The following is a 24,773-nucleotide window of genomic DNA, read 5'->3' as shown; positions in this document are numbered from 1 at the left end:
GGGCTGCGCGAGGCACCGGGCCCTGAGTGGTGGGCAACCGCGCCCTGGCGTCGTCTTCGGGCGGTGGTCGTGGTCGTGGTCGTGGTCACAGTCATTGGGCTCCCTGGGAGACAGGAGCCCGGGAGGGGCGGTGGGAGTGCAGGTGCCGGGAGCTGCTGGTGCGGCGGGCTGCGGGGTTGGGGCGGCCGGCAGGGGAGCGCCCTGGCGGGCGGTGAGTCGCTGGTTTGGGGTTGGAGGGGGCGCGCTGGATGGCGCGGGGCGTGGCCTGTGTCCCGGGGTGGGCCCCGGGGTTGGCGGTGGGGCTGCGGCAGCCGGGGACAGCTGGCCGGCCCGCCCGTGCCCGTGCCCGTGCCCGTGCCCGTGCCCAGGCCCAGGCCCAGGCCCAGGCCCGAGGCGCGGGCGGGCTGGGGCTGCCAGGTGGAGGGGTCGGGCTTCTGCCCCCTGCTGGAGCTGCGTTGGGGGTCGCAGGGGTCCCGGCGTGCGGGCTGGCGGATGGGGGCGTGGCTAGGCAGCCAGCCAAAGGCGAGCAAAAGGGGAGGGTGCCGCGGGGCAAAAGCCTACAGCACCCGGTATTCCCAGGCGGTCTCCCATCCAAGTACTAACCAGGCCCGACCCTGCTTAGCTTCCGAGATCAGACGAGATCGGGCGCGTTCAGGGTGGTATGGCCGTAGACGCCAGAGGCTGCCTCCAGGCCCCTCTTGAGTGCGCGCCCGCACAGCCGCCGCCGCCGCCGCCGCCGCCGCCGCCTCCTCCTCCTCCTCCTCCTGCCCGCTCCCCGCTCTCACTCCCATTCCCATTCCCATTCCCATTCCCGCTCCCGCTCCCGCTGCCGCTTCTCCTCCGCCTCCTCCCTCTTTTCTCTTCTCTTCTCCTCCTCCCCCCCCCTCCTCCTCAGCCGCCCTCCGCCTAGCCCTGCACCAGTGCCCGAACTCCAGCCCTCCGCCTGCCCAGCCCAGGACCTGCAGTGCAGCACCGGGCGCCCAGTCGGCACGCTGCCGCCAAGCCAAGGGGAGCCAACCTCCTCCGGCTGCCGCTGGCCACAGGGAACTCCTACTCTCTCTTTCTAGGCCGGATCCCCTGCCTGCCGCCATCGCCCAGCCACACGCCAGCCGTGCCCGGCAGCCTCCACGCCTGCCCAGGGCTGCGCCCCGCGGCTCGCGGGTCCCGGCACCAGGGGGTTCGGCGCCCCACACCACCGCGGCCCGGGCCTTCCCTCCTACCCGGCCGCCAGCAGCCCCCCCACCGCTGACGCACAGGTCGCCCGCCCTCCCCCGGCACGGCCGCCGCGCCTCCACACACTCCCACGCCGCGAGGACAGCTGAGGGCCTGGGGACCCTTGTCCCCGCTCGGTCACGGGGGCCCAAGTGGGGCAGCAGGTCGGGAAGGAGGGCGGCAGCGCACGGAATCACCCCCGCCGCACGCTCGCGTGGGCACTCACACACACACACACACACACACACACACGCCTACACAAGGGGCACACAGTCGCACACCCCGACACCCTTCGTGGCACAGAGGGATTTCCGTCCTCAGCGCCCGTTCCCTCACGGGAGGGTGGGGCGCTTCAGCGCGACCCGCACCCTCCAGCCCGGCAGCCAGTTCGAGACTGTCGCTCCCCCTCTTCATGGAGGAACGACACAGGACCCTGCGCTGTTCTTTCGTCTGCTCGGCCCTCCCCGGGTTTGCTGCTGGTTCTTCCCGGGTTGGCTACCGTCCCTTCCACCTCCGTGGAAGGGCGGTTCCCCCTGCCACATTCCCCACTTCCGCGGGGGAGCGGCACACCGCCGGCCGGCCGGCCGGCTCTCTCGGGGGCTGCACAGGTGTTCCCCTTAGATGTTCCTGGTGCATGTTGTCTCTCTCCTCCTTTATAGTCCTCTTCCGCCAATCCCAACTCGGCTGCCCACACGCCAAGTACGCTGCTCTCCTCCAATCAGGAGCAGGATCAGCTCCTGGAGGTCATCACTCAAGTTGGCAAGAGGCAGCTGCATAGAAGCTGTTTTCTCCTCTCCCAGCGCCATATTGTGGGAGAGCAGATGCATAGAATAAGTCTTAATTCCAGTAACTCAGTCCAATCCGAGTTGCTCCCCACAGAGACCACAGGCTGTGTGCTGCCTGCCTGCCACGGACCCTCTGTCCCGGGGAGGTCCTGTGGGCACGCAGCCTGTGGCCGCGGGTCTCTGCCTGGCCTGCCAAAAGGGTGCCCCGTTTGGATGCTGTGTGAGTCAGGGCTGATGGGGGAGAGGGGGACAGAGAGAGGAGAGAGAGACAGAGAGAGAGAGAGAAAGAGAGAGAGACGTGTAGGTGTTGGTGTAAGTCAGAGACAGAGGGAGAGGGTGCCTGTATTGCCTGCGAGGCTTGGTGTGGGGTCCCTCCTTTGCGCTCTGGAGGGCTTCCGCGGCTGTGGCGCGTGGCCGCCGCACGGCCAGGTGGCGCAGAGGGCCCGCGGGTTGGGCTGCGCGAGGCACCGGGCCCTGAGTGGTGGGCAACCGCGCCCTGGCGTCGTCTTCGGGCGGTGGTCGTGGTCGTGGTCGTGGTCACAGTCATTGGGCTCCCTGGGAGACAGGAGCCCGGGAGGGGCGGTGGGAGTGCAGGTGCCGGGAGCTGCTGGTGCGGCGGGCTGCGGGGTTGGGGCGGCCGGCAGGGGAGCGCCCTGGCGGGCGGTGAGTCGCTGGTTTGGGGTTGGAGGGGGCGCGCTGGATGGCGCGGGGCGTGGCCTGTGTCCCGGGGTGGGCCCCGGGGTTGGCGGTGGGGCTGCGGCAGCCGGGGACAGCTGGCCGGCCCGCCCGTGCCCGTGCCCGTGCCCGTGCCCAGGCCCAGGCCCAGGCCCGAGGCGCGGGCGGGCTGGGGCTGCCAGGTGGAGGGGTCGGGCTTCTGCCCCCTGCTGGAGCTGCGTTGGGGGTCGCAGGGGTCCCGGCGTGCGGGCTGGCGGATGGGGGCGTGGCTAGGCAGCCAGCCAAAGGCGAGCAAAAGGGGAGGGTGCCGCGGGGCAAAAGCCTACAGCACCCGGTATTCCCAGGCGGTCTCCCATCCAAGTACTAACCAGGCCCGACCCTGCTTAGCTTCCGAGATCAGACGAGATCGGGCGCGTTCAGGGTGGTATGGCCGTAGACGCCAGAGGCCGCCTCCAGGCCCCTCTTGAGTGCGCGCCCGCACAGCCGCCGCCGCCGCCGCCGCCGCCTCCTCCTCCTCCTCCTGCCCGCTCCCCGCTCTCACTCCCATTCCCATTCCCATTCCCATTCCCGCTCCCGCTCCCGCTGCCGCTTCTCCTCCGCCTCCTCCCTCTTTTCTCTTCTCTTCTCTTCTCCTCCTCCCCCCCCCTCCTCCTCAGCCGCCCTCCGCCTAGCCCTGCACCAGTGCCCGAACTCCAGCCCTCCGCCTGCCCAGCCCAGGACCTGCAGCACCGGGCGCCCAGTCGGCACGCTGCCGCCAAGCCAAGGGGAGCCAACCTCCTCCGGCTGCCGCTGGCCACAGGGAACTCCTACTCTCTCTTTCTAGGCCGGATCCCCTGCCTGCCGCCATCGCCCAGCCACACGCCAGCCGTGCCCGGCAGCCTCCACGCCTGCCCAGGGCTGCGCCCCGCGGCTCGCGGGTCCCGGCACCAGGGGGTTCGGCGCCCCACACCACCGCGGCCCGGGCCTTCCCTCCTACCCGGCCGCCAGCAGCCCCCCCACCGCTGACGCACAGGTCGCCCGCCCTCCCCCGGCACGGCCGCCGCGCCTCCACACACTCCCACGCCGCGAGGACAGCTGAGGGCCTGGGGACCCTTGTCCCCGCTCGGTCACGGGGGCCCAAGTGGGGCAGCAGGTCGGGAAGGAGGGCGGCAGCGCACGGAATCACCCCCGCCGCACGCTCGCGTGGGCACTCACACACACACACACACACACACACACGCCTACACAAGGGGCACACAGTCGCACACCCCGACACCCTTCGTGGCACAGAGGGATTTCCGTCCTCAGCGCCCGTTCCCTCACGGGAGGGTGGGGCGCTTCAGCGCGACCCGCACCCTCCAGCCCGGCAGCCAGTTCGAGACTGTCGCTCCCCCTCTTCATGGAGGAACGACACAGGACCCTGCGCTGTTCTTTCGTCTGCTCGGCCCTCCCCGGGTTTGCTGCTGGTTCTTCCCGGGTTGGCTACCGTCCCTTCCACCTCCGTGGAAGGGCGGTTCCCCCTGCCACATTCCCCACTTCCGCGGGGGAGCGGCACACCGCCGGCCGGCCGGCCGGCTCTCTCGGGGGCTGCACAGGTGTTCCCCTTAGATGTTCCTGGTGCATGTTGTCTCTCTCCTCCTTTATAGTCCTCTTCCGCCAATCCCAACTCGGCTGCCCACACGCCAAGTACGCTGCTCTCCTCCAATCAGGAGCAGGATCAGCTCCTGGAGGTCATCACTCAAGTTGGCAAGAGGCAGCTGCATAGAAGCTGTTTTCTCCTCTCCCAGCGCCATATTGTGGGAGAGCAGATGCATAGAATAAGTCTTAATTCCAGTAACTCAGTCCAATCCGAGTTGCTCCCCACAGAGACCACAGGCTGTGTGCTGCCTGCCTGCCACGGACCCTCTGTCCCGGGGAGGTCCTGTGGGCACGCAGCCTGTGGCCGCGGGTCTCTGCCTGGCCTGCCAAAAGGGTGCCCCGTTTGGATGCTGTGTGAGTCAGGGCTGATGGGGGAGAGGGGGACAGAGAGAGGAGAGAGAGACAGAGAGAGAGAGAGAAAGAGAGAGAGACGTGTAGGTGTTGGTGTAAGTCAGAGACAGAGGGAGAGGGTGCCTGTATTGCCTGCGAGGCTTGGTGTGGGGTCCCTCCTTTGCGCTCTGGAGGGCTTCCGCGGCTGTGGCGCGTGGCCGCCGCACGGCCAGGTGGCGCAGAGGGCCCGCGGGTTGGGCTGCGCGAGGCACCGGGCCCTGAGTGGTGGGCAACCGCGCCCTGGCGTCGTCTTCGGGCGGTGGTCGTGGTCGTGGTCGTGGTCACAGTCATTGGGCTCCCTGGGAGACAGGAGCCCGGGAGGGGCGGTGGGAGTGCAGGTGCCGGGAGCTGCTGGTGCGGCGGGCTGCGGGGTTGGGGCGGCCGGCAGGGGAGCGCCCTGGCGGGCGGTGAGTCGCTGGTTTGGGGTTGGAGGGGGCGCGCTGGATGGCGCGGGGCGTGGCCTGTGTCCCGGGGTGGGCCCCGGGGTTGGCGGTGGGGCTGCGGCAGCCGGGGACAGCTGGCCGGCCCGCCCGTGCCCGTGCCCGTGCCCGTGCCCAGGCCCAGGCCCAGGCCCGAGGCGCGGGCGGGCTGGGGCTGCCAGGTGGAGGGGTCGGGCTTCTGCCCCCTGCTGGAGCTGCGTTGGGGGTCGCAGGGGTCCCGGCGTGCGGGCTGGCGGATGGGGGCGTGGCTAGGCAGCCAGCCAAAGGCGAGCAAAAGGGGAGGGTGCCGCGGGGCAAAAGCCTACAGCACCCGGTATTCCCAGGCGGTCTCCCATCCAAGTACTAACCAGGCCCGACCCTGCTTAGCTTCCGAGATCAGACGAGATCGGGCGCGTTCAGGGTGGTATGGCCGTAGACGCCAGAGGCCGCCTCCAGGCCCCTCTTGAGTGCGCGCCCGCACAGCCGCCGCCGCCGCCGCCGCCTCCTCCTCCTCCTCCTGCCCGCTCCCCGCTCTCACTCCCATTCCCATTCCCATTCCCATTCCCGCTCCCGCTCCCGCTGCCGCTTCTCCTCCGCCTCCTCCCTCTTTTCTCTTCTCTTCTCTTCTCCTCCTCCCCCCCCCTCCTCCTCAGCCGCCCTCCGCCTAGCCCTGCACCAGTGCCCGAACTCCAGCCCTCCGCCTGCCCAGCCCAGGACCTGCAGCACCGGGCGCCCAGTCGGCACGCTGCCGCCAAGCCAAGGGGAGCCAACCTCCTCCGGCTGCCGCTGGCCACAGGGAACTCCTACTCTCTCTTTCTAGGCCGGATCCCCTGCCTGCCGCCATCGCCCAGCCACACGCCAGCCGTGCCCGGCAGCCTCCACGCCTGCCCAGGGCTGCGCCCCGCGGCTCGCGGGTCCCGGCACCAGGGGGTTCGGCGCCCCACACCACCGCGGCCCGGGCCTTCCCTCCTACCCGGCCGCCAGCAGCCCCCCCACCGCTGACGCACAGGTCGCCCGCCCTCCCCCGGCACGGCCGCCGCGCCTCCACACACTCCCACGCCGCGAGGACAGCTGAGGGCCTGGGGACCCTTGTCCCCGCTCGGTCACGGGGGCCCAAGTGGGGCAGCAGGTCGGGAAGGAGGGCGGCAGCGCACGGAATCACCCCCGCCGCACGCTCGCGTGGGCACTCACACACACACACACACACACACACACACACGCCTACACAAGGGGCACACAGTCGCACACCCCGACACCCTTCGTGGCACAGAGGGATTTCCGTCCTCAGCGCCCGTTCCCTCACGGGAGGGTGGGGCGCTTCAGCGCGACCCGCACCCTCCAGCCCGGCAGCCAGTTCGAGACTGTCGCTCCCCCTCTTCATGGAGGAACGACACAGGACCCTGCGCTGTTCTTTCGTCTGCTCGGCCCTCCCCGGGTTTGCTGCTGGTTCTTCCCGGGTTGGCTACCGTCCCTTCCACCTCCGTGGAAGGGCGGTTCCCCCTGCCACATTCCCCACTTCCGCGGGGGAGCGGCACACCGCCGGCCGGCCGGCCGGCTCTCTCGGGGGCTGCACAGGTGTTCCCCTTAGATGTTCCTGGTGCATGTTGTCTCTCTCCTCCTTTATAGTCCTCTTCCGCCAATCCCAACTCGGCTGCCCACACGCCAAGTACGCTGCTCTCCTCCAATCAGGAGCAGGATCAGCTCCTGGAGGTCATCACTCAAGTTGGCAAGAGGCAGCTGCATAGAAGCTGTTTTCTCCTCTCCCAGCGCCATATTGTGGGAGAGCAGATGCATAGAATAAGTCTTAATTCCAGTAACTCAGTCCAATCCGAGTTGCTCCCCACAGAGACCACAGGCTGTGTGCTGCCTGCCTGCCACGGACCCTCTGTCCCGGGGAGGTCCTGTGGGCACGCAGCCTGTGGCCGCGGGTCTCTGCCTGGCCTGCCAAAAGGGTGCCCCGTTTGGATGCTGTGTGAGTCAGGGCTGATGGGGGAGAGGGGGACAGAGAGAGGAGAGAGAGACAGAGAGAGAGAGAGAAAGAGAGAGAGACGTGTAGGTGTTGGTGTAAGTCAGAGACAGAGGGAGAGGGTGCCTGTATTGCCTGCGAGGCTTGGTGTGGGGTCCCTCCTTTGCGCTCTGGAGGGCTTCCGCGGCTGTGGCGCGTGGCCGCCGCACGGCCAGGTGGCGCAGAGGGCCCGCGGGTTGGGCTGCGCGAGGCACCGGGCCCTGAGTGGTGGGCAACCGCGCCCTGGCGTCGTCTTCGGGCGGTGGTCGTGGTCGTGGTCGTGGTCACAGTCATTGGGCTCCCTGGGAGACAGGAGCCCGGGAGGGGCGGTGGGAGTGCAGGTGCCGGGAGCTGCTGGTGCGGCGGGCTGCGGGGTTGGGGCGGCCGGCAGGGGAGCGCCCTGGCGGGCGGTGAGTCGCTGGTTTGGGGTTGGAGGGGGCGCGCTGGATGGCGCGGGGCGTGGCCTGTGTCCCGGGGTGGGCCCCGGGGTTGGCGGTGGGGCTGCGGCAGCCGGGGACAGCTGGCCGGCCCGCCCGTGCCCGTGCCCGTGCCCGTGCCCGTGCCCAGGCCCAGGCCCAGGCCCAGGCCCGAGGCGCGGGCGGGCTGGGGCTGCCAGGTGGAGGGGTCGGGCTTCTGCCCCCTGCTGGAGCTGCGTTGGGGGTCGCAGGGGTCCCGGCGTGCGGGCTGGCGGATGGGGGCGTGGCTAGGCAGCCAGCCAAAGGCGAGCAAAAGGGGAGGGTGCCGCGGGGCAAAAGCCTACAGCACCCGGTATTCCCAGGCGGTCTCCCATCCAAGTACTAACCAGGCCCGACCCTGCTTAGCTTCCGAGATCAGACGAGATCGGGCGCGTTCAGGGTGGTATGGCCGTAGACGCCAGAGGCTGCCTCCAGGCCCCTCTTGAGTGCGCGCCCGCACAGCCGCCGCCGCCGCCGCCGCCGCCGCCTCCTCCTCCTCCTCCTGCCCGCTCCCCGCTCTCACTCCCATTCCCATTCCCATTCCCATTCCCGCTCCCGCTCCCGCTGCCGCTTCTCCTCCGCCTCCTCCCTCTTTTCTCTTCTCTTCTCTTCTCCTCCTCCCCCCCCCTCCTCCTCAGCCGCCCTCCGCCTAGCCCTGCACCAGTGCCCGAACTCCAGCCCTCCGCCTGCCCAGCCCAGGACCTGCAGCACCGGGCGCCCAGTCGGCACGCTGCCGCCAAGCCAAGGGGAGCCAACCTCCTCCGGCTGCCGCTGGCCACAGGGAACTCCTACTCTCTCTTTCTAGGCCGGATCCCCTGCCTGCCGCCATCGCCCAGCCACACGCCAGCCGTGCCCGGCAGCCTCCACGCCTGCCCAGGGCTGCGCCCCGCGGCTCGCGGGTCCCGGCACCAGGGGGTTCGGCGCCCCACACCACCGCGGCCCGGGCCTTCCCTCCTACCCGGCCGCCAGCAGCCCCCCCACCGCTGACGCACAGGTCGCCCGCCCTCCCCCGGCACGGCCGCCGCGCCTCCACACACTCCCACGCCGCGAGGACAGCTGAGGGCCTGGGGACCCTTGTCCCCGCTCGGTCACGGGGGCCCAAGTGGGGCAGCAGGTCGGGAAGGAGGGCGGCAGCGCACGGAATCACCCCCGCCGCACGCTCGCGTGGGCACTCACACACACACACACACACACACACACACACGCCTACACAAGGGGCACACAGTCGCACACCCCGACACCCTTCGTGGCACAGAGGGATTTCCGTCCTCAGCGCCCGTTCCCTCACGGGAGGGTGGGGTGCTTCAGCGCGACCCGCACCCTCCAGCCCGGCAGCCAGTTCGAGACTGTCGCTCCCCCTCTTCATGGAGGAACGACACAGGACCCTGCGCTGTTCTTTCGTCTGCTCGGCCCTCCCCGGGTTTGCTGCTGGTTCTTCCCGGGTTGGCTACCGTCCCTTCCACCTCCGTGGAAGGGCGGTTCCCCCTGCCACATTCCCCACTTCCGCGGGGGAGCGGCACACCGCCGGCCGGCCGGCCGGCTCTCTCGGGGGCTGCACAGGTGTTCCCCTTAGATGTTCCTGGTGCATGTTGTCTCTCTCCTCCTTTATAGTCCTCTTCCGCCAATCCCAACTCGGCTGCCCACACGCCAAGTACGCTGCTCTCCTCCAATCAGGAGCAGGATCAGCTCCTGGAGGTCATCACTCAAGTTGGCAAGAGGCAGCTGCATAGAAGCTGTTTTCTCCTCTCCCAGCGCCATATTGTGGGAGAGCAGATGCATAGAATAAGTCTTAATTCCAGTAACTCAGTCCAATCCGAGTTGCTCCCCACAGAGACCACAGGCTGTGTGCTGCCTGCCTGCCACGGACCCTCTGTCCCGGGGAGGTCCTGTGGGCACGCAGCCTGTGGCCGCGGGTCTCTGCCTGGCCTGCCAAAAGGGTGCCCCGTTTGGATGCTGTGTGAGTCAGGGCTGATGGGGGAGAGGGGGACAGAGAGAGGAGAGAGAGACAGAGAGAGAGAGAGAAAGAGAGAGAGACGTGTAGGTGTTGGTGTAAGTCAGAGACAGAGGGAGAGGGTGCCTGTATTGCCTGCGAGGCTTGGTGTGGGGTCCCTCCTTTGCGCTCTGGAGGGCTTCCGCGGCTGTGGCGCGTGGCCGCCGCACGGCCAGGTGGCGCAGAGGGCCCGCGGGTTGGGCTGCGCGAGGCACCGGGCCCTGAGTGGTGGGCAACCGCGCCCTGGCGTCGTCTTCGGGCGGTGGTCGTGGTCGTGGTCGTGGTCACAGTCATTGGGCTCCCTGGGAGACAGGAGCCCGGGAGGGGCGGTGGGAGTGCAGGTGCCGGGAGCTGCTGGTGCGGCGGGCTGCGGGGTTGGGGCGGCCGGCAGGGGAGCGCCCTGGCGGGCGGTGAGTCGCTGGTTTGGGGTTGGAGGGGGCGCGCTGGATGGCGCGGGGCGTGGCCTGTGTCCCGGGGTGGGCCCCGGGGTTGGCGGTGGGGCTGCGGCAGCCGGGGACAGCTGGCCGGCCCGCCCGTGCCCGTGCCCGTGCCCGTGCCCGTGCCCAGGCCCAGGCCCAGGCCCAGGCCCGAGGCGCGGGCGGGCTGGGGCTGCCAGGTGGAGGGGTCGGGCTTCTGCCCCCTGCTGGAGCTGCGTTGGGGGTCGCAGGGGTCCCGGCGTGCGGGCTGGCGGATGGGGGCGTGGCTAGGCAGCCAGCCAAAGGCGAGCAAAAGGGGAGGGTGCCGCGGGGCAAAAGCCTACAGCACCCGGTATTCCCAGGCGGTCTCCCATCCAAGTACTAACCAGGCCCGACCCTGCTTAGCTTCCGAGATCAGACGAGATCGGGCGCGTTCAGGGTGGTATGGCCGTAGACGCCAGAGGCTGCCTCCAGGCCCCTCTTGAGTGCGCGCCCGCACAGCCGCCGCCGCCGCCGCCGCCTCCTCCTCCTCCTCCTCCTGCCCGCTCCCCGCTCTCACTCCCATTCCCATTCCCATTCCCATTCCCGCTCCCGCTCCCGCTGCCGCTTCTCCTCCGCCTCCTCCCTCTTTTCTCTTCTCTTCTCCTCCTCCCCCCCCCTCCTCCTCAGCCGCCCTCCGCCTAGCCCTGCACCAGTGCCCGAACTCCAGCCCTCCGCCTGCCCAGCCCAGGACCTGCAGTGCAGCACCGGGCGCCCAGTCGGCACGCTGCCGCCAAGCCAAGGGGAGCCAACCTCCTCCGGCTGCCGCTGGCCACAGGGAACTCCTACTCTCTCTTTCTAGGCCGGATCCCCTGCCTGCCGCCATCGCCCAGCCACACGCCAGCCGTGCCCGGCAGCCTCCACGCCTGCCCAGGGCTGCGCCCCGCGGCTCGCGGGTCCCGGCACCAGGGGGTTCGGCGCCCCACACCACCGCGGCCCGGGCCTTCCCTCCTACCCGGCCGCCAGCAGCCCCCCCACCGCTGACGCACAGGTCGCCCGCCCTCCCCCGGCACGGCCGCCGCGCCTCCACACACTCCCACGCCGCGAGGACAGCTGAGGGCCTGGGGACCCTTGTCCCCGCTCGGTCACGGGGGCCCAAGTGGGGCAGCAGGTCGGGAAGGAGGGCGGCAGCGCACGGAATCACCCCCGCCGCACGCTCGCGTGGGCACTCACACACACACACACACACACACACACGCCTACACAAGGGGCACACAGTCGCACACCCCGACACCCTTCGTGGCACAGAGGGATTTCCGTCCTCAGCGCCCGTTCCCTCACGGGAGGGTGGGGCGCTTCAGCGCGACCCGCACCCTCCAGCCCGGCAGCCAGTTCGAGACTGTCGCTCCCCCTCTTCATGGAGGAACGACACAGGACCCTGCGCTGTTCTTTCGTCTGCTCGGCCCTCCCCGGGTTTGCTGCTGGTTCTTCCCGGGTTGGCTACCGTCCCTTCCACCTCCGTGGAAGGGCGGTTCCCCCTGCCACATTCCCCACTTCCGCGGGGGAGCGGCACACCGCCGGCCGGCCGGCCGGCTCTCTCGGGGGCTGCACAGGTGTTCCCCTTAGATGTTCCTGGTGCATGTTGTCTCTCTCCTCCTTTATAGTCCTCTTCCGCCAATCCCAACTCGGCTGCCCACACGCCAAGTACGCTGCTCTCCTCCAATCAGGAGCAGGATCAGCTCCTGGAGGTCATCACTCAAGTTGGCAAGAGGCAGCTGCATAGAAGCTGTTTTCTCCTCTCCCAGCGCCATATTGTGGGAGAGCAGATGCATAGAATAAGTCTTAATTCCAGTAACTCAGTCCAATCCGAGTTGCTCCCCACAGAGACCACAGGCTGTGTGCTGCCTGCCTGCCACGGACCCTCTGTCCCGGGGAGGTCCTGTGGGCACGCAGCCTGTGGCCGCGGGTCTCTGCCTGGCCTGCCAAAAGGGTGCCCCGTTTGGATGCTGTGTGAGTCAGGGCTGATGGGGGAGAGGGGGACAGAGAGAGGAGAGAGAGACAGAGAGAGAGAGAGAAAGAGAGAGAGACGTGTAGGTGTTGGTGTAAGTCAGAGACAGAGGGAGAGGGTGCCTGTATTGCCTGCGAGGCTTGGTGTGGGGTCCCTCCTTTGCGCTCTGGAGGGCTTCCGCGGCTGTGGCGCGTGGCCGCCGCACGGCCAGGTGGCGCAGAGGGCCCGCGGGTTGGGCTGCGCGAGGCACCGGGCCCTGAGTGGTGGGCAACCGCGCCCTGGCGTCGTCTTCGGGCGGTGGTCGTGGTCGTGGTCGTGGTCACAGTCATTGGGCTCCCTGGGAGACAGGAGCCCGGGAGGGGCGGTGGGAGTGCAGGTGCCGGGAGCTGCTGGTGCGGCGGGCTGCGGGGTTGGGGCGGCCGGCAGGGGAGCGCCCTGGCGGGCGGTGAGTCGCTGGTTTGGGGTTGGAGGGGGCGCGCTGGATGGCGCGGGGCGTGGCCTGTGTCCCGGGGTGGGCCCCGGGGTTGGCGGTGGGGCTGCGGCAGCCGGGGACAGCTGGCCGGCCCGCCCGTGCCCGTGCCCGTGCCCGTGCCCGTGCCCAGGCCCAGGCCCAGGCCCAGGCCCGAGGCGCGGGCGGGCTGGGGCTGCCAGGTGGAGGGGTCGGGCTTCTGCCCCCTGCTGGAGCTGCGTTGGGGGTCGCAGGGGTCCCGGCGTGCGGGCTGGCGGATGGGGGCGTGGCTAGGCAGCCAGCCAAAGGCGAGCAAAAGGGGAGGGTGCCGCGGGGCAAAAGCCTACAGCACCCGGTATTCCCAGGCGGTCTCCCATCCAAGTACTAACCAGGCCCGACCCTGCTTAGCTTCCGAGATCAGACGAGATCGGGCGCGTTCAGGGTGGTATGGCCGTAGACGCCAGAGGCCGCCTCCAGGCCCCTCTTGAGTGCGCGCCCGCACAGCCGCCGCCGCCGCCGCCGCCGCCGCCTCCTCCTCCTCCTCCTCCTGCCCGCTCCCCGCTCTCACTCCCATTCCCATTCCCATTCCCATTCCCGCTCCCGCTCCCGCTGCCGCTTCTCCTCCGCCTCCTCCCTCTTTTCTCTTCTCTTCTCTTCTCCTCCTCCCCCCCCCTCCTCCTCAGCCGCCCTCCGCCTAGCCCTGCACCAGTGCCCGAACTCCAGCCCTCCGCCTGCCCAGCCCAGGACCTGCAGCACCGGGCGCCCAGTCGGCACGCTGCCGCCAAGCCAAGGGGAGCCAACCTCCTCCGGCTGCCGCTGGCCACAGGGAACTCCTACTCTCTCTTTCTAGGCCGGATCCCCTGCCTGCCGCCATCGCCCAGCCACACGCCAGCCGTGCCCGGCAGCCTCCACGCCTGCCCAGGGCTGCGCCCCGCGGCTCGCGGGTCCCGGCACCAGGGGGTTCGGCGCCCCACACCACCGCGGCCCGGGCCTTCCCTCCTACCCGGCCGCCAGCAGCCCCCCCACCGCTGACGCACAGGTCGCCCGCCCTCCCCCGGCACGGCCGCCGCGCCTCCACACACTCCCACGCCGCGAGGACAGCTGAGGGCCTGGGGACCCTTGTCCCCGCTCGGTCACGGGGGCCCAAGTGGGGCAGCAGGTCGGGAAGGAGGGCGGCAGCGCACGGAATCACCCCCGCCGCACGCTCGCGTGGGCACTCACACACACACACACACACACGCCTACACAAGGGGCACACAGTCGCACACCCCGACACCCTTCGTGGCACAGAGGGATTTCCGTCCTCAGCGCCCGTTCCCTCACGGGAGGGTGGGGCGCTTCAGCGCGACCCGCACCCTCCAGCCCGGCAGCCAGTTCGAGACTGTCGCTCCCCCTCTTCATGGAGGAACGACACAGGACCCTGCGCTGTTCTTTCGTCTGCTCGGCCCTCCCCGGGTTTGCTGCTGGTTCTTCCCGGGTTGGCTACCGTCCCTTCCACCTCCGTGGAAGGGCGGTTCCCCCTGCCACATTCCCCACTTCCGCGGGGGAGCGGCACACCGCCGGCCGGCCGGCCGGCTCTCTCGGGGGCTGCACAGGTGTTCCCCTTAGATGTTCCTGGTGCATGTTGTCTCTCTCCTCCTTTATAGTCCTCTTCCGCCAATCCCAACTCGGCTGCCCACACGCCAAGTACGCTGCTCTCCTCCAATCAGGAGCAGGATCAGCTCCTGGAGGTCATCACTCAAGTTGGCAAGAGGCAGCTGCATAGAAGCTGTTTTCTCCTCTCCCAGCGCCATATTGTGGGAGAGCAGATGCATAGAATAAGTCTTAATTCCAGTAACTCAGTCCAATCCGAGTTGCTCCCCACAGAGACCACAGGCTGTGTGCTGCCTGCCTGCCACGGACCCTCTGTCCCGGGGAGGTCCTGTGGGCACGCAGCCTGTGGCCGCGGGTCTCTGCCTGGCCTGCCAAAAGGGTGCCCCGTTTGGATGCTGTGTGAGTCAGGGCTGATGGGGGAGAGGGGGACAGAGAGAGGAGAGAGAGACAGAGAGAGAGAGAGAAAGAGAGAGAGACGTGTAGGTGTTGGTGTAAGTCAGAGACAGAGGGAGAGGGTGCCTGTATTGCCTGCGAGGCTTGGTGTGGGGTCCCTCCTTTGCGCTCTGGAGGGCTTCCGCGGCTGTGGCGCGTGGCCGCCGCACGGCCAGGTGGCGCAGAGGGCCCGCGGGTTGGGCTGCGCGAGGCACCGGGCCCTGAGTGGTGGGCAACCGCGCCCTGGCGTCGTCTTCGGGCGGTGGTCGTGGTCGTGGTCGTGGTCACAGTCATTGGGCTCCCTGGGAGACAGGAGCCCGGGAGGGGCGGTGGGAGTGCAGGTGCCGGGAGCTGCTGGTGCGGCGGGCTGCGGGGTTGGGGCGGCCGGCAGGGGAGCGCCCTGGCGGGCGGTGAGTCGCTGGTTTGGGGTTGGAGGGGGCGCGCTGGATGGCGCGGGGCGTGGCCTGTGTCCCGGGGTGGGCCCCGGGGTTGGCGGTGGGGCTGCGGCAGCCGGGGACAGCTGGCCGGCCCGCCCGTGCCCGTGCCCGTGCCCGTGCCCAGGCCCAGGCCCAGGCCCAGGCCCGAGGCGCGGGCGGGCTGGGGCTGCCAGGTGGAGGGGTCGGGCTTCTGCCCCCTGCTGGAGCTGCGTTGGGGGTCGCAGGGGTCCCGGCGTGCGGGCTGGCGGATGGGGGCGTGGCTAGGCAGCCAGCCAAAGGCGAGCAAAAGGGGAGGGTGCCGCGGGGCAAAAGCCTACAGCACCCGGTATTCCCAGGCGGTCTCCCATCCAAGTACTAACCAGGCCCGACCCTGCTTAGCTTCCGAGATCAGACGAGATCGGGCGCGTTCAGGGTGGTATGGCCGTAGACGCCAGAGGCTGCCTCCAGGCCCCTCTTGAGTGCGCGCCCGCACAGCCGCCGCCGCCGCCGCCGCCGCCGCCGCCTCCTCCTCCTCCTCCTCCTGCCCGCTCCCCGCTCTCACTCCCATTCCCATTCCCATTCCCACTCCCGCTCCCGCTCCCGCTGCCGCTTCTCCTCCGCCTCCTCCCTCTTTTCTCTTCTCTTCTCTTCTCCTCCTCCCCCCCCCTCCTCCTCAGCCGCCCTCCGCCTAGCCCTGCACCAGTGCCCGAACTCCAGCCCTCCGCCTGCCCAGCCCAGGACCTGCAGCACCGGGCGCCCAGTCGGCACGCTGCCGCCAAGCCAAGGGGAGCCAACCTCCTCCGGCTGCCGCTGGCCACAGGGAACTCCTACTCTCTCTTTCTAGGCCGGATCCCCTGCCTGCCGCCATCGCCCAGCCACACGCCAGCCGTGCCCGGCAGCCTCCACGCCTGCCCAGGGCTGCGCCCCGCGGCTCGCGGGTCCCGGCACCAGGGGGTTCGGCGCCCCACACCACCGCGGCCCGGGCCTTCCCTCCTACCCGGCCGCCAGCAGCCCCCCCACCGCTGACGCACAGGTCGCCCGCCCTCCCCCGGCACGGCCGCCGCGCCTCCACACACTCCCACGCCGCGAGGACAGCTGAGGGCCTGGGGACCCTTGTCCCCGCTCGGTCACGGGGGCCCAAGTGGGGCAGCAGGTCGGGAAGGAGGGCGGCAGCGCACGGAATCACCCCCGCCGCACGCTCGCGTGGGCACTCACACACACACACACACACACACACACACACGCCTACACAAGGGGCACACAGTCGCACACCCCGACACCCTTCGTGGCACAGAGGGATTTCCGTCCTCAGCGCCCGTTCCCTCACGGGAGGGTGGGGCGCTTCAGCGCGACCCGCACCCTCCAGCCCGGCAGCCAGTTCGAGACTGTCGCTCCCCCTCTTCATGGAGGAACGACACAGGACCCTGCGCTGTTCTTTCGTCTGCTCGGCCCTCCCCGGGTTTGCTGCTGGTTCTTCCCGGGTTGGCTACCGTCCCTTCCACCTCCGTGGAAGGGCGGTTCCCCCTGCCACATTCCCCACTTCCGCGGGGGAGCGGCACACCGCCGGCCGGCCGGCCGGCTCTCTCGGGGGCTGCACAGGTGTTCCCCTTAGATGTTCCTGGTGCATGTTGTCTCTCTCCTCCTTTATAGTCCTCTTCCGCCAATCCCAACTCGGCTGCCCACACGCCAAGTACGCTGCTCTCCTCCAATCAGGAGCAGGATCAGCTCCTGGAGGTCATCACTCAAGTTGGCAAGAGGCAGCTGCATAGAAGCTGTTTTCTCCTCTCCCAGCGCCATATTGTGGGAGAGCAGATGCATAGAATAAGTCTTAATTCCAGTAACTCAGTCCAATCCGAGTTGCTCCCCACAGAGACCACAGGCTGTGTGCTGCCTGCCTGCCACGGACCCTCTGTCCCGGGGAGGTCCTGTGGGCACGCAGCCTGTGGCCGCGGGTCTCTGCCTGGCCTGCCAAAAGGGTGCCCCGTTTGGATGCTGTGTGAGTCAGGGCTGATGGGGGAGAGGGGGACAGAGAGAGGAGAGAGAGACAGAGAGAGAGAGAGAAAGAGAGAGAGACGTGTAGGTGTTGGTGTAAGTCAGAGACAGAGGGAGAGGGTGCCTGTATTGCCTGCGAGGCTTGGTGTGGGGTCCCTCCTTTGCGCTCTGGAGGGCTTCCGCGGCTGTGGCGCGTGGCCGCCGCACGGCCAGGTGGCGCAGAGGGCCCGCGGGTTGGGCTGCGCGAGGCACCGGGCCCTGAGTGGTGGGCAACCGCGCCCTGGCGTCGTCTTCGGGCGGTGGTCGTGGTCGTGGTCGTGGTCACAGTCATTGGGCTCCCTGGGAGACAGGAGCCCGGGAGGGGCGGTGGGAGTGCAGGTGCCGGGAGCTGCTGGTGCGGCGGGCTGCGGGGTTGGGGCGGCCGGCAGGGGAGCGCCCTGGCGGGCGGTGAGTCGCTGGTTTGGGGTTGGAGGGGGCGCGCTGGATGGCGCGGGGCGTGGCCTGTGTCCCGGGGTGGGCCCCGGGGTTGGCGGTGGGGCTGCGGCAGCCGGGGACAGCTGGCCGGCCCGCCCGTGCCCGTGCCCGTGCCCAGGCCCAGGCCCAGGCCCAGGCCCGAGGCGCGGGCGGGCTGGGGCTGCCAGGTGGAGGGGTCGGGCTTCTGCCCCCTGCTGGAGCTGCGTTGGGGGTCGCAGGGGTCCCGGCGTGCGGGCTGGCGGATGGGGGCGTGGCTAGGCAGCCAGCCAAAGGCGAGCAAAAGGGGAGGGTGCCGCGGGGCAAAAGCCTACAGCACCCGGTATTCCCAGGCAGTCTCCCATCCAAGTACTAACCAGGCCCGACCCTGCTTAGCTTCCGAGATCAGACGAGATCGGGCGCGTTCAGGGTGGTATGGCCGTAGACGCCAGAGGCCGCCTCCAGGCCCCTCTTGAGTGCGCGCCCGCACAGCCGCCGCCGCCGCCGCCGCCGCCGCCTCCTCCTCCTCCTCCTGCCCGCTCCCCGCTCTCACTCCCATTCCCATTCCCATTCCCATTCCCGCTCCCGCTCCCGCTGCCGCTTCTCCTCCGCCTCCTCCCTCTTTTCTCTTCTCTTCTCTTCTCCTCCTCCCCCCCCCTCCTCCTCAGCCGCCCTCCGCCTAGCCCTGCACCAGTGCCCGAACTCCAGCCCTCCGCCTGCCCAGCCCAGGACCTGCAGCACCGGGCGCCCAGTCGGCACGCTGCCGCCAAGCCAAGGGGAGCCAACCTCCTCCGGCTGCCGCTGGCCACAGGGAACTCCTACTCTCTCTTTCTAGGCCGGATCCCCTGCCTGCCGCCATCGCCCAGCCACACGCCAGCCGTGCCCGGCAGCCTCCACGCCTGCCCAGGGCTGCGCCCCGCGGCTCGCGGGTCCCGGCACCAGGGGGTTCGGCGCCCCACACCACCGCGGCCCGGGCCTTCCCTCCTACCCGGCCGCCAGCAGCCCCCCCACCGCTGACGCACAGGTCGCCCGCCCTCCCCCGGCACGGCCGCCGCGCCTCCACACACTCCCACGCCGCGAGGACAGCTGAGGGCCTGGGGACCCTTGTCCCCGCTCGGTCACGGGGGCCCAAGTGGGGCAGCAGGTCGGGAAGGAGGGCGGCAGCGCACGGAATCACCCCCGCCGCACGCTCGCGTGGGCACTCACACACACACACACACACACGCCTACACAAGGGGCACACAGTCGCACACCCCGACACCCTTCGTGGCACAGAGGGATTTCCGTCCTCAGCGCCCGTTCCCTCACGGGAGGGTGGGGCGCTTCAGCGCGACCCGCACCCTCCAGCCCGGCAGCCAGTTCGAGACTGTCGCTCCCCCTCTTCATGGAGGAACGACACAGGACCCTGCGCTGTTCTTTCGTCTGCTCGGCCCTCCCCGGGTTTGCTGCTGGTTCTTCCCGGGTTGGCTACCGTCCCTTCCACCTCCGTGGAAGGGCGGTTCCCCCTGCCACATTCCCCACTTCCGCGGGGGAGCGGCACACCGCCGGCCGGCCGGCCGGCTCTCTCGGGGGCTGCACAGGTGTTCCCCTTAGATGTTCCTGGTGCATGTTGTCTCTCTCCTCCTTTATAGTCCTCTTCCGCCAATCCCAACTCGGCTGCCCACACGCCAAGTACGCTGCTCTCCTCCAATCAGGAGCAGGATCAGCTCCTGGAGGTCATCACTCAAGTTGGCAAGAGGCAGCTGCATAGAAGCTGTTTTCTCCTCTCCCAGCGCCATATTGTGGGAGAGCAGATGCATAGAATAAGTCTTAATTCCAGTAACTCAGTCCAATCCGAGTTGCTCCCCACAGAGACCACAGGCTGTGTGCTGCCTGCCTGCCACGGACCCTCTGTCCCGGGGAGGTCCTGTGGGCACGCAGCCTGTGGCCGCGGGTCTCTGCCTGGCCTGCCAAAAGGGTGCCCCGTTTGGATGCTGTGTGAGTCAGGGCTGATGGGGGAGAGGGGGACAGAGAGAGGAGAGAGAGACAGAGAGAGAGAGAGAAAGAGAGAGAGACGTGTAGGTGTTGGTGTAAGTCAGAGACAGAGGGAGAGGGTGCCTGTATTGCCTGCGAGGCTTGGTGTGGGGTCCCTCCTTTGCGCTCTGGAGGGCTTCCGCGGCTGTGGCGCGTGGCCGCCGCACGGCCAGGTGGCGCAGAGGGCCCGCGGGTTGGGCTGCGCGAGGCACCGGGCCCTGAGTGGTGGGCAACCGCGCCCTGGCGTCGTCTTCGGGCGGTGGTCGTGGTCGTGGTCGTGGTCACAGTCATTGGGCTCCCTGGGAGACAGGAGCCCGGGAGGGGCGGTGGGAGTGCAGGTGCCGGGAGCTGCTGGTGCGGCGGGCTGCGGGGTTGGGGCGGCCGGCAGGGGAGCGCCCTGGCGGGCGGTGAGTCGCTGGTTTGGGGTTGGAGGGGGCGCGCTGGATGGCGCGGGGCGTGGCCTGTGTCCCGGGGTGGGCCCCGGGGTTGGCGGTGGGGCTGCGGCAGCCGGGGACAGCTGGCCGGCCCGCCCGTGCCCGTGCCCGTGCCCAGGCCCAGGCCCAGGCCCAGGCCCGAGGCGCGGGCGGGCTGGGGCTGCCAGGTGGAGGGGTCGGGCTTCTGCCCCCTGCTGGAGCTGCGTTGGGGGTCGCAGGGGTCCCGGCGTGCGGGCTGGCGGATGGGGGCGTGGCTAGGCAGCCAGCCAAAGGCGAGCAAAAGGGGAGGGTGCCGCGGGGCAAAAGCCTACAGCACCCGGTATTCCCAGGCGGTCTCCCATCCAAGTACTAACCAGGCCCGACCCTGCTTAGCTTCCGAGATCAGACGAGATCGGGCGCGTTCAGGGTGGTATGGCCGTAGACGCCAGAGGCCGCCTCCAGGCCCCTCTTGAGTGCGCGCCCGCACAGCCGCCGCCGCCGCCGCCGCCGCCGCCTCCTCCTCCTCCTCCTGCCCGCTCCCCGCTCTCACTCCCATTCCCATTCCCGCTCCCGCTCCCGCTCACGCTCCCGCTCCCGCTGCCGCTTCTCCTCCGCCTCCTCCCTCTTTTCTCTTCTCTTCTCTTCTCCTCCTCCCCCCCCCTCCTCCTCAGCCGCCCTCCGCCTAGCCCTGCACCAGTGCCCGAACTCCAGCCCTCCGCCTGCCCAGCCCAGGACCTGCAGCACCGGGCGCCCAGTCGGCACGCTGCCGCCAAGCCAAGGGGAGCCAACCTCCTCCGGCTGCCGCTGGCCACAGGGAACTCCTACTCTCTCTTTCTAGGCCGGATCCCCTGCCTGCCGCCATCGCCCAGCCACACGCCAGCCGTGCCCGGCAGCCTCCACGCCTGCCCAGGGCTGCGCCCCGCGGCTCGCGGGTCCCGGCACCAGGGGGTTCGGCGCCCCACACCACCGCGGCCCGGGCCTTCCCTCCTACCCGGCCGCCAGCAGCCCCCCCACCGCTGACGCACAGGTCGCCCGCCCTCCCCCGGCACGGCCGCCGCGCCTCCACACACTCCCACGCCGCGAGGACAGCTGAGGGCCTGGGGACCCTTGTCCCCGCTCGGTCACGGGGGCCCAAGTGGGGCAGCAGGTCGGGAAGGAGGGCGGCAGCGCACGGAATCACCCCCGCCGCACGCTCGCGTGGGCACTCACACACACACACACACACACGCCTACACAAGGGGCACACAGTCGCACACCCCGACACCCTTCGTGGCACAGAGGGATTTCCGTCCTCAGCGCCCGTTCCCTCACGGGAGGGTGGGGCGCTTCAGCGCGACCCGCACCCTCCAGCCCGGCAGCCAGTTCGAGACTGTCGCTCCCCCTCTTCATGGAGGAACGACACAGGACCCTGCGCTGTTCTTTCGTCTGCTCGGCCCTCCCCGGGTTTGCTGCTGGTTCTTCCCGGGTTGGCTACCGTCCCTTCCACCTCCGTGGAAGGGCGGTTCCCCCTGCCACATTCCCCACTTCCGCGGGGGAGCGGCACACCGCCGGCCGGCCGGCCGGCTCTCTCGGGGGCTGCACAGGTGTTCCCCTTAGATGTTCCTGGTGCATGTTGTCTCTCTCCTCCTTTATAGTCCTCTTCCGCCAATCCCAACTCGGCTGCCCACACGCCAAGTACGCTGCTCTCCTCCAATCAGGAGCAGGATCAGCTCCTGGAGGTCATCACTCAAGTTGGCAAGAGGCAGCTGCATAGAAGCTGTTTTCTCCTCTCCCAGCGCCATATTGTGGGAGAGCAGATGCATAGAATAAGTCTTAATTCCAGTAACTCAGTCCAATCCGAGTTGCTCCCCACAGAGACCACAGGCTGTGTGCTGCCTGCCTGCCACGGACCCTCTGTCCCGGGGAGGTCCTGTGGGCACGCAGCCTGTGGCCGCGGGTCTCTGCCTGGCCTGCCAAAAGGGTGCCCCGTTTGGATGCTGTGTGAGTCAGGGCTGATGGGGGAGAGGGGGACAGAGAGAGGAGAGAGAGACAGAGAGAGAGAGAGAAAGAGAGAGAGACGTGTAGGTGTTGGTGTAAGTCAGAGACAGAGGGAGAGGGTGCCTGTATTGCCTGCGAGGCTTGGTGTGGGGTCCCTCCTTTGCGCTCTGGAGGGCTTCCGCGGCTGTGGCGCGTGGCCGCCGCACGGCCAGGTGGCGCAGAGGGCCCGCGGGTTGGGCTGCGCGAGGCACCGGGCCCTGAGTGGTGGGCAACCGCGCCCTGGCGTCGTCTTCGGGCGGTGGTCGTGGTCGTGGTCGTGGTCACAGTCATTGGGCTCCCTGGGAGACAGGAGCCCGGGAGGGGCGGTGGGAGTGCAGGTGCCGGGAGCTGCTGGTGCGGCGGGCTGCGGGGTTGGGGCGGCCGGCAGGGGAGCGCCCTGGCGGGCGGTGAGTCGCTGGTTTGGGGTTGGAGGGGGCGCGCTGGATGGCGCGGGGCGTGGCCTGTGTCCCGGGGTGGGCCCCGGGGTTGGCGGTGGGGCTGCGGCAGCCGGGGACAGCTGGCCGGCCCGCCCGTGCCCGTGCCCGTGCCCGTGCCCAGGCCCAGGCCCAGGCCCAGGCCCGAGGCGCGGGCGGGCTGGGGCTGCCAGGTGGAGGGGTCGGGCTTCTGCCCCCTGCTGGAGCTGCGTTGGGGGTCGCAGGGGTCCCGGCGTGCGGGCTGGCGGATGGGGGCGTGGCTAGGCAGCCAGCCAAAGGCGAGCAAAAGGGGAGGGTGCCGCGGGGCAAAAGCCTACAGCACCCGGTATTCCCAGGCGGTCTCCCATCCAAGTACTAACCAGGCCCGACCCTGCTTAGCTTCCGAGATCAGACGAGATCGGGCGCGTTCAGGGTGGTATGGCCGTAGACGCCAGAGGCTGCCTCCAGGCCCCTCTTGAGTGCGCGCCCGCACAGCCGCCGCCGCCGCCGCCGCCGCCGCCGCCTCCTCCTCCTCCTCCTCCTGCCCGCTCCCCGCTCTCACTCCCATTCCCATTCCCATTCCCATTCCCGCTCCCGCTCCCGCTGCCGCTTCTCCTCCGCCTCCTCCCTCTTTTCTCTTCTCTTCTCCTCCTCCCCCCCCTCCTCCTCAGCCGCCCTCCGCCTAGCCCTGCACCAGTGCCCGAACTCCAGCCCTCCGCCTGCCCAGCCCAGGACCTGCAGTGCAGCACCGGGCGCCCAGTCGGCACGCTGCCGCCAAGCCAAGGGGAGCCAACCTCCTCCGGCTGCCGCTGGCCACAGGGAACTCCTACTCTCTCTTTCTAGGCCGGATCCCCTGCCTGCCGCCATCGCCCAGCCACACGCCAGCCGTGCCCGGCAGCCTCCACGCCTGCCCAGGGCTGCGCCCCGCGGCTCACGGGTCCCGGCACCAGGGGGTTCGGCGCCCCACACCACCGCGGCCCGGGCCTTCCCTCCTACCCGGCCGCCAGCAGCCCCCCCACCGCTGACGCACAGGTCGCCCGCCCTCCCCCGGCACGGCCGCCGCGCCTCCACACACTCCCACGCCGCGAGGACAGCTGAGGGCCTGGGGACCCTTGTCCCCGCTCGGTCACGGGGGCCCAAGTGGGGCAGCAGGTCGGGAAGGAGGGCGGCAGCGCACGGAATCACCCCCGCCGCACGCTCGCGTGGGCACTCACACACACACACACACACACACACACGCCTACACAAGGGGCACACAGTCGCACACCCCGACACCCTTCGTGGCACAGAGGGATTTCCGTCCTCAGCGCCCGTTCCCTCACGGGAGGGTGGGGCGCTTCAGCGCGACCCGCACCCTCCAGCCCGGCAGCCAGTTCGAGACTGTCGCTCCCCCTCTTCATGGAGGAACGACACAGGACCCTGCGCTGTTCTTTCGTCTGCTCGGCCCTCCCCGGGTTTGCTGCTGGTTCTTCCCGGGTTGGCTACCGTCCCTTCCACCTCCGTGGAAGGGCAGTTCCCCCTGCCACATTCCCCACTTCCGCGGGGGAGCGGCACACCGCCGGCCGGCCGGCCGGCTCTCTCGGGGGCTGCACAGGTGTTCCCCTTAGATGTTCCTGGTGCATGTTGTCTCTCTCCTCCTTTATAGTCCTCTTCCGCCAATCCCAACTCGGCTGCCCACACGCCAAGTACGCTGCTCTCCTCCAATCAGGAGCAGGATCAGCTCCTGGAGGTCATCACTCAAGTTGGCAAGAGGCAGCTGCATAGAAGCTGTTTTCTCCTCTCCCAGCGCCATATTGTGGGAGAGCAGATGCATAGAATAAGTCTTAATTCCAGTAACTCAGTCCAATCCGAGTTGCTCCCCACAGAGACCACAGGCTGTGTGCTGCCTGCCTGCCACGGACCCTCTGTCCCGGGGAGGTCCTGTGGGCACGCAGCCTGTGGCCGCGGGTCTCTGCCTGGCCTGCCAAAAGGGTGCCCCGTTTGGATGCTGTGTGAGTCAGGGCTGATGGGGGAGAGGGGGACAGAGAGAGGAGAGAGAGACAGAGAGAGAGAGAGAAAGAGAGAGAGACGTGTAGGTGTTGGTGTAAGTCAGAGACAGAGGGAGAGGGTGCCTGTATTGCCTGCGAGGCTTGGTGTGGGGTCCCTCCTTTGCGCTCTGGAGGGCTTCCGCGGCTGTGGCGCGTGGCCGCCGCACGGCCAGGTGGCGCAGAGGGCCCGCGGGTTGGGCTGCGCGAGGCACCGGGCCCTGAGTGGTGGGCAACCGCGCCCTGGCGTCGTCTTCGGGCGGTGGTCGTGGTCGTGGTCGTGGTCACAGTCATTGGGCTCCCTGGGAGACAGGAGCCCGGGAGGGGCGGTGGGAGTGCAGGTGCCGGGAGCTGCTGGTGCGGCGGGCTGCGGGGTTGGGGCGGCCGGCAGGGGAGCGCCCTGGCGGGCGGTGAGTCGCTGGTTTGGGGTTGGAGGGGGCGCGCTGGATGGCGCGGGGCGTGGCCTGTGTCCCGGGGTGGGCCCCGGGGTTGGCGGTGGGGCTGCGGCAGCCGGGGACAGCTGGCCGGCCCGCCCGTGCCCGTGCCCGTGCCCGTGCCCGTGCCCAGGCCCAGGCCCAGGCCCAGGCCCGAGGCGCGGGCGGGCTGGGGCTG

General features: G+C 69.6%; 10 non-coding genes across 10 annotated transcripts; all 10 read right to left on the bottom strand.

Moving 5' to 3' along the window:
* Window positions 1-554: 554 nt before the first annotated feature.
* On the bottom strand, window positions 555-673 carry LOC149124189 (5S ribosomal RNA). Its single transcript, XR_016215404.1, has one exon. It is a non-coding gene; the product is annotated as a 5S ribosomal RNA (ribosomal RNA).
* A 2,318-nt stretch (window positions 674-2,991) lies between these two features.
* Window positions 2,992-3,110, bottom strand: LOC149124188 (5S ribosomal RNA). The gene has a single exon (XR_016215403.1). It is a non-coding gene; the product is annotated as a 5S ribosomal RNA (ribosomal RNA).
* Window positions 3,111-5,417: 2,307 nt separating this feature from the next.
* LOC149124187 (5S ribosomal RNA) lies at window positions 5,418-5,536 on the bottom strand. The gene has a single exon (XR_016215402.1). It is a non-coding gene; the product is annotated as a 5S ribosomal RNA (ribosomal RNA).
* Window positions 5,537-7,856: 2,320 nt separating this feature from the next.
* On the bottom strand, window positions 7,857-7,975 carry LOC149124186 (5S ribosomal RNA). Its single transcript, XR_016215401.1, has one exon. It is a non-coding gene; the product is annotated as a 5S ribosomal RNA (ribosomal RNA).
* A 2,326-nt stretch (window positions 7,976-10,301) lies between these two features.
* LOC149124185 (5S ribosomal RNA) lies at window positions 10,302-10,420 on the bottom strand. Its single transcript, XR_016215400.1, has one exon. It is a non-coding gene; the product is annotated as a 5S ribosomal RNA (ribosomal RNA).
* Window positions 10,421-12,739: 2,319 nt separating this feature from the next.
* LOC149124184 (5S ribosomal RNA) lies at window positions 12,740-12,858 on the bottom strand. The gene has a single exon (XR_016215399.1). It is a non-coding gene; the product is annotated as a 5S ribosomal RNA (ribosomal RNA).
* Window positions 12,859-15,171: 2,313 nt separating this feature from the next.
* Window positions 15,172-15,290, bottom strand: LOC149124183 (5S ribosomal RNA). Its single transcript, XR_016215397.1, has one exon. It is a non-coding gene; the product is annotated as a 5S ribosomal RNA (ribosomal RNA).
* A 2,320-nt stretch (window positions 15,291-17,610) lies between these two features.
* Window positions 17,611-17,729, bottom strand: LOC149124182 (5S ribosomal RNA). Its single transcript, XR_016215512.1, has one exon. It is a non-coding gene; the product is annotated as a 5S ribosomal RNA (ribosomal RNA).
* A 2,304-nt stretch (window positions 17,730-20,033) lies between these two features.
* Window positions 20,034-20,152, bottom strand: LOC149124181 (5S ribosomal RNA). Its single transcript, XR_016215396.1, has one exon. It is a non-coding gene; the product is annotated as a 5S ribosomal RNA (ribosomal RNA).
* Window positions 20,153-22,468: 2,316 nt separating this feature from the next.
* Window positions 22,469-22,587, bottom strand: LOC149124180 (5S ribosomal RNA). The gene has a single exon (XR_016215395.1). It is a non-coding gene; the product is annotated as a 5S ribosomal RNA (ribosomal RNA).
* Between the last annotated feature and the right edge of the window lie 2,186 nt (window positions 22,588-24,773).

This window comes from Oryctolagus cuniculus, chromosome 10 (assembly GCF_051225735.1).
Source record: "Oryctolagus cuniculus isolate XC-2025 breed Fujian yellow rabbit chromosome 10, ASM5122573v1, whole genome shotgun sequence".
Taxonomy (NCBI): Eukaryota; Metazoa; Chordata; class Mammalia; order Lagomorpha; family Leporidae; genus Oryctolagus; species Oryctolagus cuniculus.
The sequence above is the reverse complement of the archived record's forward strand: the minus strand, read 5'-3'. Positions and strand labels throughout refer to the sequence as shown.